Source organism: Phyllostomus hastatus, unplaced genomic scaffold (genome assembly GCF_019186645.2).
Source record: "Phyllostomus hastatus isolate PE091 unplaced genomic scaffold, TTU_PhHast_1.1 phas_scaffold_12, whole genome shotgun sequence".
Taxonomy (NCBI): Eukaryota; Metazoa; Chordata; class Mammalia; order Chiroptera; family Phyllostomidae; genus Phyllostomus; species Phyllostomus hastatus.
The window spans coordinates 12,620,462-12,632,777 of NW_025334007.1; the positions used below are offsets into that span (position 1 = coordinate 12,620,462).

At 43.1% G+C, this 12,316-nt stretch overlaps 1 non-coding gene across 1 annotated transcript; it reads left to right on the top strand.

Moving 5' to 3' along the window:
- Positions 1–11,906: 11,906 nt before the first annotated feature.
- TRNAV-UAC lies at positions 11,907–11,979 on the top strand. The gene has a single exon. It is a non-coding gene; the product is annotated as a tRNA-Val (tRNA).
- The last annotated feature ends 337 nt before the right edge of the window (positions 11,980–12,316 follow it).

The window sequence follows — 12,316 nt, forward strand, 5'->3', positions numbered from 1 at the left end:
TGGTTCATTTCCCTGCCAGGTGTACAGCATAATGAGGGACATGGGTCTATCCACAAATAATTTCGAAACAGGAAATGTAGGTCCACAGATATGCTGCATACTATTAGAGTTCAGAAGTATATCAGTTTGATCAGGGCAAGTCAGGAAATGTTTTAGGGGATTAAAAGGTAGGAAAGGCATTCCAGGGAACATGGGAGCATGTGATATTTGAGGAGTTTCCTGATACTGGGGGATACAGGATGTATAAAGAGGAGGATGGGGACGTGAACACAGAGAGATAGGTTGGTGCCAACTGTGATTATTCTTGTAGATCATAACAAAGAATTCAGAGTTGAACCCATCAGTTAGGATTGCAATTTCAAATGCTTACATGAGCTGGGGCAGATAATATAAGTGAATAAAGCAGCCTGGGTGGAAATGATGGGACATTCTAAAGAGTTTTTGTCTAAATGAGGCAGCAGCTACTTACTGGTAGCTCTCTCTTAGGCTGCCATCCAAAAATCCTGGCCCAGTGTTGCCTGATGCAATTTTTCAAGAGAAGCTGAACATATTTTTCTGTAAAATCCCCCTATTTTTAAATGTGAGTACGAGTATATTTCTGTAAATGTAAGATGCCATCGATTATAACGTGCATCACTATTTTATATACCAATAAAAAAGCCACCCATCAAACTATGACACTCCACTGATTTTAGGACACATTCCAATTTCAGAGGTGCTAAAATGTGAAAAAATGTGCATCTTGGAAGCAATGAAATACAGTAATTCTCATTTTCTCAAAACATTGTATATACTCCATGGATCCCATGTGAGGCTGCCAGATTGTAAACTCTGAGTGAAAGGGGCCCTGACAGTAATCTGATTAGATTCAAACTTTAGGAAGGTCACCCTGAGGATCAGACGGTTGATGAATTGGGGAAAAGCCGGACATAAGAAGACCAATGAGGGAGTTCCTGCCACAATCCAGGAGACAGATATAAGGGCTGAATTACAGCCTTGGCAGTGGGGATGGAGAAGAGGGGCCAAATAGAAAAGCCTTTCAGGTACAAAACGTCACTGGTCCCAGACTATGTATAGGGAGCAAAGGAGATGGAGATATCAAGAATAATTTATTCTAAGGGCTCCAGTTTGGGATAATAAATGGATTCATCGCTTATTTAACACTATTTAGTAGGTACCTGCCTTGTGCGAGGCACAATGCTGGGTGCTAAAGGTACAGTAGCAGACCCTGCTCTCCTGTAACTTATAGTCTAACGGGTGATGCTATTAATTGCAGAAGAGTATTAACAGGTACAGGGTAGGACGTGAAGGGGGACAATTGTGTTTATGGTGGAGAAAAAGTAACGAGCTGAAATATTCTATATACAGTAGAAGCTGACATTTAGAGCCCAAGAAAGAAATCAGATTCTGATTAAAGAGGTCATCAGGGTACCAATAACAGTTGAAGTGATTAGACATGATAAAATAGTCAGGGAGAGCTCATAGAGTAAGAAGGCAATAGGGCCAAAAGCAGAACTCTGGGGAATAGAGACATCAGGTACGGACAAAGGAGCAATCTGGAAAGGAAGAGGCCCAGGAGAGGGATGTCTGTATATCAAAGGAGACAGGTATTATCATATAGTCCAACATAACTTCATCTATAATTACTGCATAGAAGTAATGTACCACGGCAATGTACAATTCAGATTTTCAGAGTTATGGGTGTTTTGTGTGAATTCCAAATCTGCTTACCAGAGCTGGTTCTTATTTAGAGAGTTGTGATATTTTTAAATATTGCCACAATCTGTCCCTTTAGCTTGCATGTGCTCCTGTTTTGCAGTAGCTCAGTTTGTCATCTAGCAGGAGTCAATGGCAGAACAATGGTAATTCTGATTTTCCTTTCGTGGGGACTGTAATCTGCCATTCAAAAACAAAAGTAAACCAAAAAATATAAATGTATGCAATTCCCTCTCATGTCAAAGCACTGGGAGTTGGGCAAAACTGATCTAGGCACAGATGGTGAAGTCCCCTGCCAAGAGCACCATGACATTCTTGGCCCAGAGCTCCATAACAGGTGACCCTTTAGACTTGTTCAGAAAGGCCTTCGCCCTGGCCAGTGTGGCTGAGTTGGTTGGGCATCATCCTGTGAACTGAAAGGTCATGGGTTTAATTCCCAGTCAGGGCACATGTCTAGGTTGCGGGTTCAGTCCCTGGTTGGGGTGTGCACCAGAGGCAATCAATCAATGTTTCTCTCTCACATTGATGTTTCTCTCCCTCTCTTCCTTCTCCTCTCTCTTAGAAAAACAGGAAAGAAAGAAAGGCCTTCTGTTTTATAGGAGAGGTTAGGTGGCTCCTCAACATCGCAGTCTTATGCTTGTGGCAAAATACTATGGTCCTTTGGACTTGTTCAGAAATGCTCTCCATTTTATTTATTTTTAAAAATATTTATTTATTTTTTTACTCTTAGAGAGAGGGGAAGGGAGATAGAGAGGGAGCAAAACATTGATTGGTTGTCTCTCACACGCCCCCAACTGGGGACCTAGCCCATGACCCAGGCATGTGCCCTGACAGGGAATCAAACTGGTGACCTTTCCATTCACAAGCTGGCACTCAGTCCACTGAGCCACACCAACCAGGGCTCCATTTCATAAAAGAGGTTAGGTGGCTTCCCAACCTCACAGTCTTATGACTTATGGTAAGATAGTATGATCCTTTGGACTTGTTCAGAAAGGCCCCCTATTTTATAGGAGAGGTTAGGTGGCTTCACAATGTCACGGTCTTATGACTTACAGCAAGATATTACGGCACTTTGGACTTGTTCAGAAAGGCCCCCCATTTTATAGGAGAGGTTAGGTAGCTCCACAATGTTGCAGTCTTATGACTGGATGGCCAGTTCTCTTTCCATTACATCAAAGTTACCCAATTCCACTCTACAAATATATATAATACATATTAATATAATACATATTAAAGTACAATGAGCTCCATAAAGTACAATAAAGGCTATACACAAAATATAAAGCCCACAAGACCTGGCCAAACAACTAAACAGAGGAAGAAGAGGGTTAACTTTCAAACATGTTTCCATAGCTACCCAGATTGCATTCAATCCATCTTCTCCTTTAAAAGTTCTCACCCTTTCAAATTTTATCAGTTCCACACTCCTAGATACTCACTTGGCTGGTTGGTGAATCTTTCAGCCTGGGCTGGAGGCTCAGGATTCAATCCGTCCTGATGCTTATGGGTGTTACTTGAAGAGGACTCCTTGGCCTCAACTGAGGAGGTTACCAGAGGCCAATGATTATATAGTAGTTCTTCAATAGGTTGCCTTGACAACACATGATGTCAGATGCAATTATGACATCACCACCTTCCAATATAATATGAACAACACAACCTGCATGAAAAATCCACGTCCTGGTCATTGGAAAGGCAGGTACAAGGTTCTTTAAGCTTTCTTTTTGCCACCATTACCCCCCTCCTGTCAACCATTTTTGTATACATAAGCATAGAAAACAAAGAACAGCCCCAGCTCAGTGGATTAAGTGCCAGCCTGCAAATCAAAGGGTCCCTGGTTCGATTCCCAGTCAGGGCACATGCCTGGGTTGTAGGCCAGGTCCCTGGTGGGGGGTGCTCAAGAGGCAACCACACATTGATGTTTCTCCCCTCTTCTTTCTCCCTCCCTTCCACTCTCTAAAAATAAATAAACAAAATCTTTAAAAAGAACAAAAAACAGTTGGTTTCTTGGAGAAATGCTGAAAGTATTAGCTAAAACAAGGCCTGGGAATGATCTGTGGCTTTCTTTTCAAAACCTTTGCTACTATTGCCTCAGATGACTAAGAGCTTACAGTGAAGACTTTGGAAAAGATTTTATTTTTTTTTAATTTTGTTTATTTATTTTTAGAGAGGGAAGGGAGAGAGAGAGAGAGAGAAACATCAGTGTGTGGTTGCTGGAGGCTGTGGCCTGCAACCCAGGCATGTGTCCTGACTGGGAATCAAATCTGCGACACTTTGGTTCACAGCCCGTGCTCAATCCACTGAGCTACACCAGCCAGGGCTGGAAAAGATTTTAAATAACTTTCTTCAAGCATTTATTTTTGTCCTGGTTTCATTCATATACTCGTTCAACAAATATTTATCGAGCATCTACTGTGTGCCAGGCACTGTTCTAGACCCTGGGGATATATCAGTTAACAGAACCAACAAAGTCTCTTCCCCCATGAAGTTACAGCCTAGTGAGGGAAGCAAACATTCATCAAAAAATTATGAAAGATAAATGTAAAATCGCAAAGAAATATGTATTTCATGAGAGTAAATCAGGAGGTCATGCAAAAAGGCTTCTCTGAGGAAGTAACCTTTGAACTGATAACTGCAAGGTGAACACAGATTTATTAGGTGGTGCTGATAGGATGGAGTCAAGCATACACTTGCATTAAGGTTCAGTGACCTGGAATAATAGCTAAGTGGAATCTATGATCTGGAGACTTTCAGAGAAGAATCCAGGGCTTCATAGCTAGGTCTTAGTTTACTAAAGCTGAAGTTAGTGTGTTCACAAATATTCCAGAGAAAGCACATTTCCCTAAAACTCTCTAAAACAGTGCTTCTCAAACTATAATGTGTTTGTAAGTCACCTGGGGGTGTTGTTAAAACACAGATTCTTGGGCCTAGGGCCTTAGAGGTTCTGAATCAGTAGGTCTGGAGTGACACTCATGAGTCTGTATTTCTATTAAGCTTCCAGGTGACAGTGAAATATACTTTGAGTGGCATTACTCTACAACACAGTATGATTTTTATTTGTTTGAATCACTATCTCTTTTTCAGCCCACCCTTTCATGACTTTTAAAGTCAAACTATATATATTCCACAACTCGTGCTTTTTGGTCAGTTCAGTAGATTTCAAATATTTGGAAAGAATGAGAGAAATAACAATTATAAGCAAACTAAGGTGTTAGTAATGTAGTGAAACTTCACTAACCTACCACAGTGAGGTGGACTGTCATTCTTACTTAGCGAAAAGTCTGCTTAATATAGCACTTTTAAAGGAACATGATATAAATTAACCTGATGTAAGTAAGGCCAGGAAATTTCGATATGTTTAATGACTCTTTTACTTAAATAGGTAGGTTAGAGCTTTTTGTAGTGAACACTTTCCTATTATGAATGAAGCTCTGGATTTTATAGTGTGTGAGATAAAAATAACCTCCCTTTTTAGGTCTCTGTTTCTTACTACAGAAGACAATTCCTACTGATGTGCCATGTTCCTGGTGGTGTGGCTAAGTGCAAAGGACACTGAAAACGAGTTGGTGAGAGATCCAAGATTTCTCTGGATTGCTTTTCCTGAGAAATCTGTGAAGTTAATATAGGGACTACAGCAAAATATTGACATTTACACAAAATTAAAAATGAAGTCTTTGGTGCATGAAAGAGTGGGAGAATTAGGATAGGGAACCAGGAGTAAGATCTTGACATTTCAAGGAAATGTCAGCTCTGCCAATTACAACCTAGGGAACTTGGGCAACTTATATAACTTCTTTGAGCCTCAGTTTTCTCATTTAAGAAATGAGGATAATAATACGTAAATGGAATAATCTAAGTGGGAAATTCTTCATAAACTATTAAGTGCTAACCAAATATTAACTACCATTTCTAGGAGAGGTCTACAATTTCCAAGTGGATACACATCCTAGAGAAGAAATGTGGTCTAGCCTGTGGGTTAGGATGTGCTGGGAACCTAACAGAATGTGATTCTAGAGTCACATAGCTTGGGGTCATATTCTAGCTACATCCCTTAGCAGCTATGCATGAGCTTGGGAAAATCACATCAATTGTCTGTGCTTGTTTCTTAGAAAACCAGGACAGTAATAGTACCCACAACACTGGGTTGATATAAGGAATAAATGAGTTAATACACAGTGTGGCAGCCACTGATACAACAGTTGCCTAACCAATATCCATTCTCCTTTTCTTTCTTAGCAAGAAAACCCCAAAATTTTGTTCTAGGTGGCAATGGGTTTAGCCAACAAAACTTGATTTGCTAGGTTCCCTTACAGTTCGGGCTACTCATGTGGCACAGTTCTGGTCAACGCAATATAAGCAGAAATCTACTGGCTGACGCTCCCAGAAAAGCTATTTTCCTGAAAAAATGACCAGACCAGCTGTCATGAGCCCTTTCCTCTTTGCCCTCCCCGCATCCTTCCTGGAACCAGGACCCAATGCCTGCAGTAGAGTAACCCTCTTAGGTACATTAGGAAAAGAGCCTCCAGCCATGAATGATGTTGCAAAAACATGGGAAGAGGGTGAAACATGACGACAGTGTGAAGCTGCTTCTTTCCTGACTTCATAGCACATGAGATAAGAACCAACCCTCTGTGTTAAGTCTCTGCTACTTCATTTACCTTATTACATGCAGCCAAACCCATTCTCTAATACACTTGTAAAGCAGTTTGGGTGCCTGGGATCATAGTTATTCAATAAACGTTTATTATTATTATTATTTTCCCAGGCTTCTGATCCCTAACCAGGTGGCTAATAAATATTGCCCCCATTTTCTTGCAATCATGCCCCAATTTTCCTTTTTGAAATCAACCCTCTCCCTATTCTCAACCCTGTGGTTTGCATGAGATTGACCCCACCACCCCCACACACACTCCAAGTGTGGGCCCTGATGGGTTCATGCCAATTAGCATGAGCCTACTTCCAAAGCAATAGTGACTGTCTAGGGACAGGCACATAGCTTAGGCCTAAGGCAGTTAGCACATCCTCTTCTGGCAAAAGGGAACATTCCTGTGAGCTCCTTGCAGCTAAAGACAGGCAATACCAGTGAATCTCAGGGCTCCTGGAGAGAGCTCTAGGGCACAAACTCACACTTCCCCCAAATGTGGTGCTCTGAGCAAGGTGCTACCATGAAGAGAGCAAGTCTAGGGGGTGCAACTGATACATGGAGAAAGGCAGACCAAGAGAAAGGCAGACAAATGCAGCTGTAGCCCTCCATCGTAAACCTCTGGATGAAATTTTACCTTTGGAATTTTCAAGTCAGATTCATTTGAGACTGGTTTTGCTAACTTGGTTTGGGCTGAATCTTGTCACTTGCAACCACAGATCTCTTCTGATACTGTTGGATGAAAAAAAAAAAGAGAAGAATTTAACATAAAGATTACATACCTTGAGGGGAACTTTCCAAACTCTGCTCTAGTGTGTCTATTTAATCAAATCTATAATCAAGTACACCATAAATTCATACCCAAATCACCTCTCTGAAAGAAAAGAACAGCAATAAAATCTACAATTTGCAATTGTGTAAATTCATTCAAATTTCTCTTCCAAAAAAAATTAAACCACCTAGTTTCTGTTTTCTGTAAATATGTTCAGGAGAACTCCTTTAAGAATAGATGTGCATCTGAGTTTTAGAATAAACGTTGGACCCACAGTCAGACACTGGAAACCTATGACTAATAGTGAAGTAATATTCAGAGAGTTGTCATGGCAGCCTGCTCAATCTGCACAAAATAGAATCCACTTCATTTTCAGAAGAGTTAGCAGAGGAAAGCTACCAGTCTTCAGACAGCTGCTGAGTTAACCTACTAATTAGTTTTGGTTTTATTATTACATATAGCCTTCAGACTATACCCTAATTGTATCCCCAAAATCACTAATAAAAATATACTATGTGATTTTTGTTTAACACCTGGCACCACTCTTGAAATCTTCCCATCAAGCTTAGAGGCAAGTCCCATTGTGTGCACAGTTGAATCCACTTGAAAATCTAAAGAGGACATTGAGTGGTGACGAAGTGGAAAGAGTAGCCAATTTCATTTCTGTCACCAATTACCACTGGCTAGACACTGCTATCAGACATTTTCTTTTAAGTAGGGTTCTATAGGAGTGGGGAGTGGCTAAATTGTTCTGTGCTCATTTAAAGTCCCAGAAGAGTGACTTTAAATACTAGAGGCATCTCAAGACAGATAAATAAGGGAAGGGGAGACAAAGTATTTTGAGCTCATCTCTTTTCTCTGTGCAGGGGCTGTCTCTATCAAATCTAAGCTCATTGAACATGTTGGGGGGGGGGGGGGGGATTATAGGTAGGCAGATTTCTGCATGTCACCATGCCCCCTCCCCTCTGCCTTCTCCACTTTTCAGTTTCTCTTTTAAGAGAGAGGAGACAGGGTCTAATTAAAATCCAATAGCATCCTAAGTTAGGAAAACTACATAAAACCATTATCAGCCATTAACTTCTTGTAACAAATTATTCCTTTGGGTTAATTAATGTTCTTCAAACTCCTTGAGATGAGGCCATATCATATACTTCTTTGTAAAATTCCCACATTGCCCAATACTATGCTTCCAGACATATTAGAGACATGTGATAATTAACCTTAATCAAGGGACTGGAAGACTGGGCAGTACCTCTATAGCTGGTGAGCAGATTAAACACGATGTCAAAATAGTATGTGTGTGACATGCCATGGAGTTGTCTCCGACTCATGCAGGAACAGGTGGAGGGCTGGGTTTTGATGGGAAAGTAGACAATTCATCTAGGGCAGGATTTTTCAACCATGGCACTATGGACATTTAGGACCAGGTAAGTGTGGTAGGCGCTCTCCTGTGCAATGCAGGATATTTTACTGCATCCCTGGTCTCTACCCTCTAGAAGCCAGTAGTGCCCCAACCCCTCCCCCAGTCATGGCAACCCCTCCCCCAGTCACTCCAACAGCTCCCAAAATTTTGTCCCCCCAGGGCATATTTTGGGTTATCATGAGTGAGGGAGGTGTGCTGTGGGTATCTGGTGAGTAGAGGCTAGGGATGCTGTGAAACATTCTACAATTCATAGGTTAGTTCCCCACGACCAGGAATTACCCAGTCCCAAATGTCAGTAAGGTGGTGGATCTAGAGGAAAAGCCCGGATCTGGGTATATGAAGGCACAGATGTAGGAAGGTGGACAGGCGTGAGGGGCACTTGGAGAAGCTCTCTTCTGATTGCTTCCATTTTTTTTTTCATTGAAATGGGAAGCAAGTTCATCAGCTGCAAGATTGGGGAAGGAGGTACAGGAAGTTTAGGGAGCCAAGATATGACACTGCCCTTTAGGAAAGGTAGACAATGAATGGGCAGGGGTAGTGGACATGTTTCTGGGCTGCATCAAGGGCTCACTTGAGGTAAGTAGTCAAGAACTGACTACAAAAGCCACAGGCCTGAATGTGTGTTCTTCCTGAGGCCACATTCAGGGGTGGAATAGGGAGAAAGTTGAATTTAGCAGACTGTGGTCTTGCCACAAGCAACAAAAAGGCAAATGGGTGATAAAAATGACCACAGAACTGGAACAGAGTAAGAAGACAGAGGGATTCAAGCAACAAATATCCATTCTAATAGACTAGTTTCAAATATTTTGAACATGATGAGCTGCAAAAGGGGAAAAATAAGGTGAGCTCTATCATACCAAGATAATGACTCACTTTGTTTAGCAAATACTTGAGTAGTCATTGAGAGACATAGTACAATTGTTTCTAAATGAAACCAGGTCAACTGAGCTTCCTAAATCAGCTCAGTGTTTGAGACTGCAGTCTCTCTGGTGGAGTTACCCTCCACCAGTGAAGCCAAACACTGGGGAAGCCACACTGCACACATGAGAAATCAGAGGATTCAAAAAACCTTGAAGTAACTTGTAGTCTTTATTGACTAGTTTATGTATGTGTCTTACAGTTGTTGAGGTGCTTATGGGCATACCTGGGAGTGTCGGGCCTCACAAATCCAACTGAACAGACTGAAGTGGCGGGCACAACTGTGGCCATCTCAGGCACTATCGAAGATTCTGGTGGTTCCAAGGGAAATTTATCAACAGCTGTTTCCACAGGTTCTTGGTTCCTGCTTTTGGGGATTTCATTCAAAAATCACAAAAGATAAAAAAGTATCCATTTCCTCACTGGCATGCATACAAAATAGTACAAACCATGGCACTCTTATGGGAAAAACACGTAGTCTTTGTGCACATGGGCCTCCTGAAATCACTTAGATGTCAGAAGACCAAGTATGAGCCCAGCCCTGCCACTCACCAGCAGAATGGTCTCAGGCAAGGCACTCAATATCTTTGGCTTCAACTTCTTCAACTGAAAAAAAGATAGCAATATTTGCTGTGGTTACCTCATAGGAATGTATGTGAAAGTGCTTTGTAAACCATATTGTACTTCATTAATTATAGAAACTGTAACTACACCTCGAGGGCAGCAGGGAGTGGAACAAAAGTCTCCCTCTTTGTCAAAATGGAGAAAAGCAAGAAGGGTTTCTCACTAAAGGCAGAACCCTGTGTTGCATGCAGCAGAGGCACACTAGCTTCAGTTCTACATGGAGTGGACATGTGGGGAACTAGACCAAAGCTTGTACTTGGTGAACGCATCCTTATTAGCCAGGGCAGACAGAGAGCTGGAGGGAGAGCAAAGCATTCCCTAGAGACGCAAACCAAAAACACAATATAATTTTAGGCCCAATTTTTGGCGGGCTTGTTTTGAACTTGTAGCAGTTTGTAAACAGGTGGGATATACTTATTACTGAGCATCTGGGACTCATTAAGACTAACTGACTCTTACTACCTCCATTTTCCCACCTGGAAAGTAGGGGTAACATTTAGATCCAGAGGGGAAAGTGGGGGTGTCTAGTCCAACCCATGCATTCCATCAAGGAGGATACTGAGGCTTGGGAGGTGAACTGACTTAGTTCAAGAGTACACAGCCAGTGAGTAGCCAAGAGAAAACTAGAACCCAAATTATGTCCCCCAAATTAGTGCACCTTCACACACCTGTTTCTTTCACGGAGTTAGCTGAAGGGGTTGCTTTCATACAGTAAGTATGAAAGTATTCTTAACAGAAAGTATTCTGCTAGCTTCAGAGGAAGAAGTCAGGGAAAAGACAGAGGCAGCCTTCAACCATGTCCCACTCAGAGTTTAAAGATGCCCTCCCAACGGTTTTAAGTGGTTCTCAAGCTTGATATGATGGTGACAAAGATCAGTCCAGAGGCACAGGGGCGGAGAGTGGGGTCGGGGGATGCGAATAAATGGCACTGACAATGAAAACCAAGAAGGAAACCATACAGGTACTCTTTGCATTGGAGGGCCTCAGCACCATATTATAGGGACCACAGTTCTGGAAGCACAGCATCAGGTTCATGGGTTTAGTGCTCTGAGGTCACCGTTTTGGAATTCTTAATAACTTACAAACAAAAGGCCTGGCACTTTTTATTTTGCATTGGGTCCCTCAAATTTTGTGTCTGCTCCTGCTTCACACACGCCCCCATCCATAAAGAGGATGGCTTGCCTACACCACCACCCCAACCCTACCCCACTTGAGAGCAAAGAAAAGCCCTGCAGTGTTAGGCCCTCTCCGGAGAAGGTTGTGGAAAAGGTCAGGAAGCCCACATTCTGGGCCAAGAAGCCGACTCACCAAGGGGCCTTTCTCAACCCTGGCAAAATAAATGCCGATATAAAAGTGACCCCCGCCTCCTCAGCCCATCCCAGACCCCACGATGCCTGAATCTTGGGCTCCCAATAGGGTTCCTGTCCGCCCTCCAAACCTCCAGAAGCCGCTCAGTGTGCCCGTGGGGAAAATGGGGAAAATGTGGACCCCTCACCAGCTGAGGGAAGCTGCCAGAAGGGTCTGTGCCCTGGTCAAGGTCTGCTTCCGCCCGCCGGGGCAGCCTCGCCATCGCCCCGGCCGAGGGAAAGTTTGGGGACTGCTGATTAGCTGGGCAGCGCTCCCCGCCGCTGGGAAACCTAGTCGCAGGGAGAGCCAATTCGGCACGTGGGGAGAATCCTAAACGTTAGAGCTGGGGCCGAATCTTGGGAACGAGGCGGGGCCACGGCAGGGGCGGGGCTACAACGGATAGGCTGACGCCGTTGCTGAGCCGAGACTATGACTTCATGAACGACACCCCCTTAACCAGCGGAGGTTCCATAGTGTAGTGGTTATCACGTCTGCTTTACACGCAGAAGGTCCTGGGTTCGAGCCCCAGTGGAACCACAGCTAGGAAGCTTTTCTTCGCTTTCTGTTTTTTAATATCCATTGAGGGCTCCGGGAGAAAAGATAAACAGCAAAAACGAGGTGCTTTCTCTTCCTCTCTTTAAAAAAAAAATTTCTTTTTTTTAGAATGCTTTTATCACAGAAGCGTCATGACAGATACCCGGTTTCTCCCATCCCGACAGCCATCGGCCCAACTGAAAAACAGCAGAGGTGGGGGCCTGGCAGTGTTGTAGTCTGAAGGGCATCCTTGGCCCGCTGGGACCTACCCCCACCTTTCCTCAGGTGCTCCAGGGCGGCCTCGGAAAATTGAGCGCTGGAGGGAAGCAAGACTACCCAG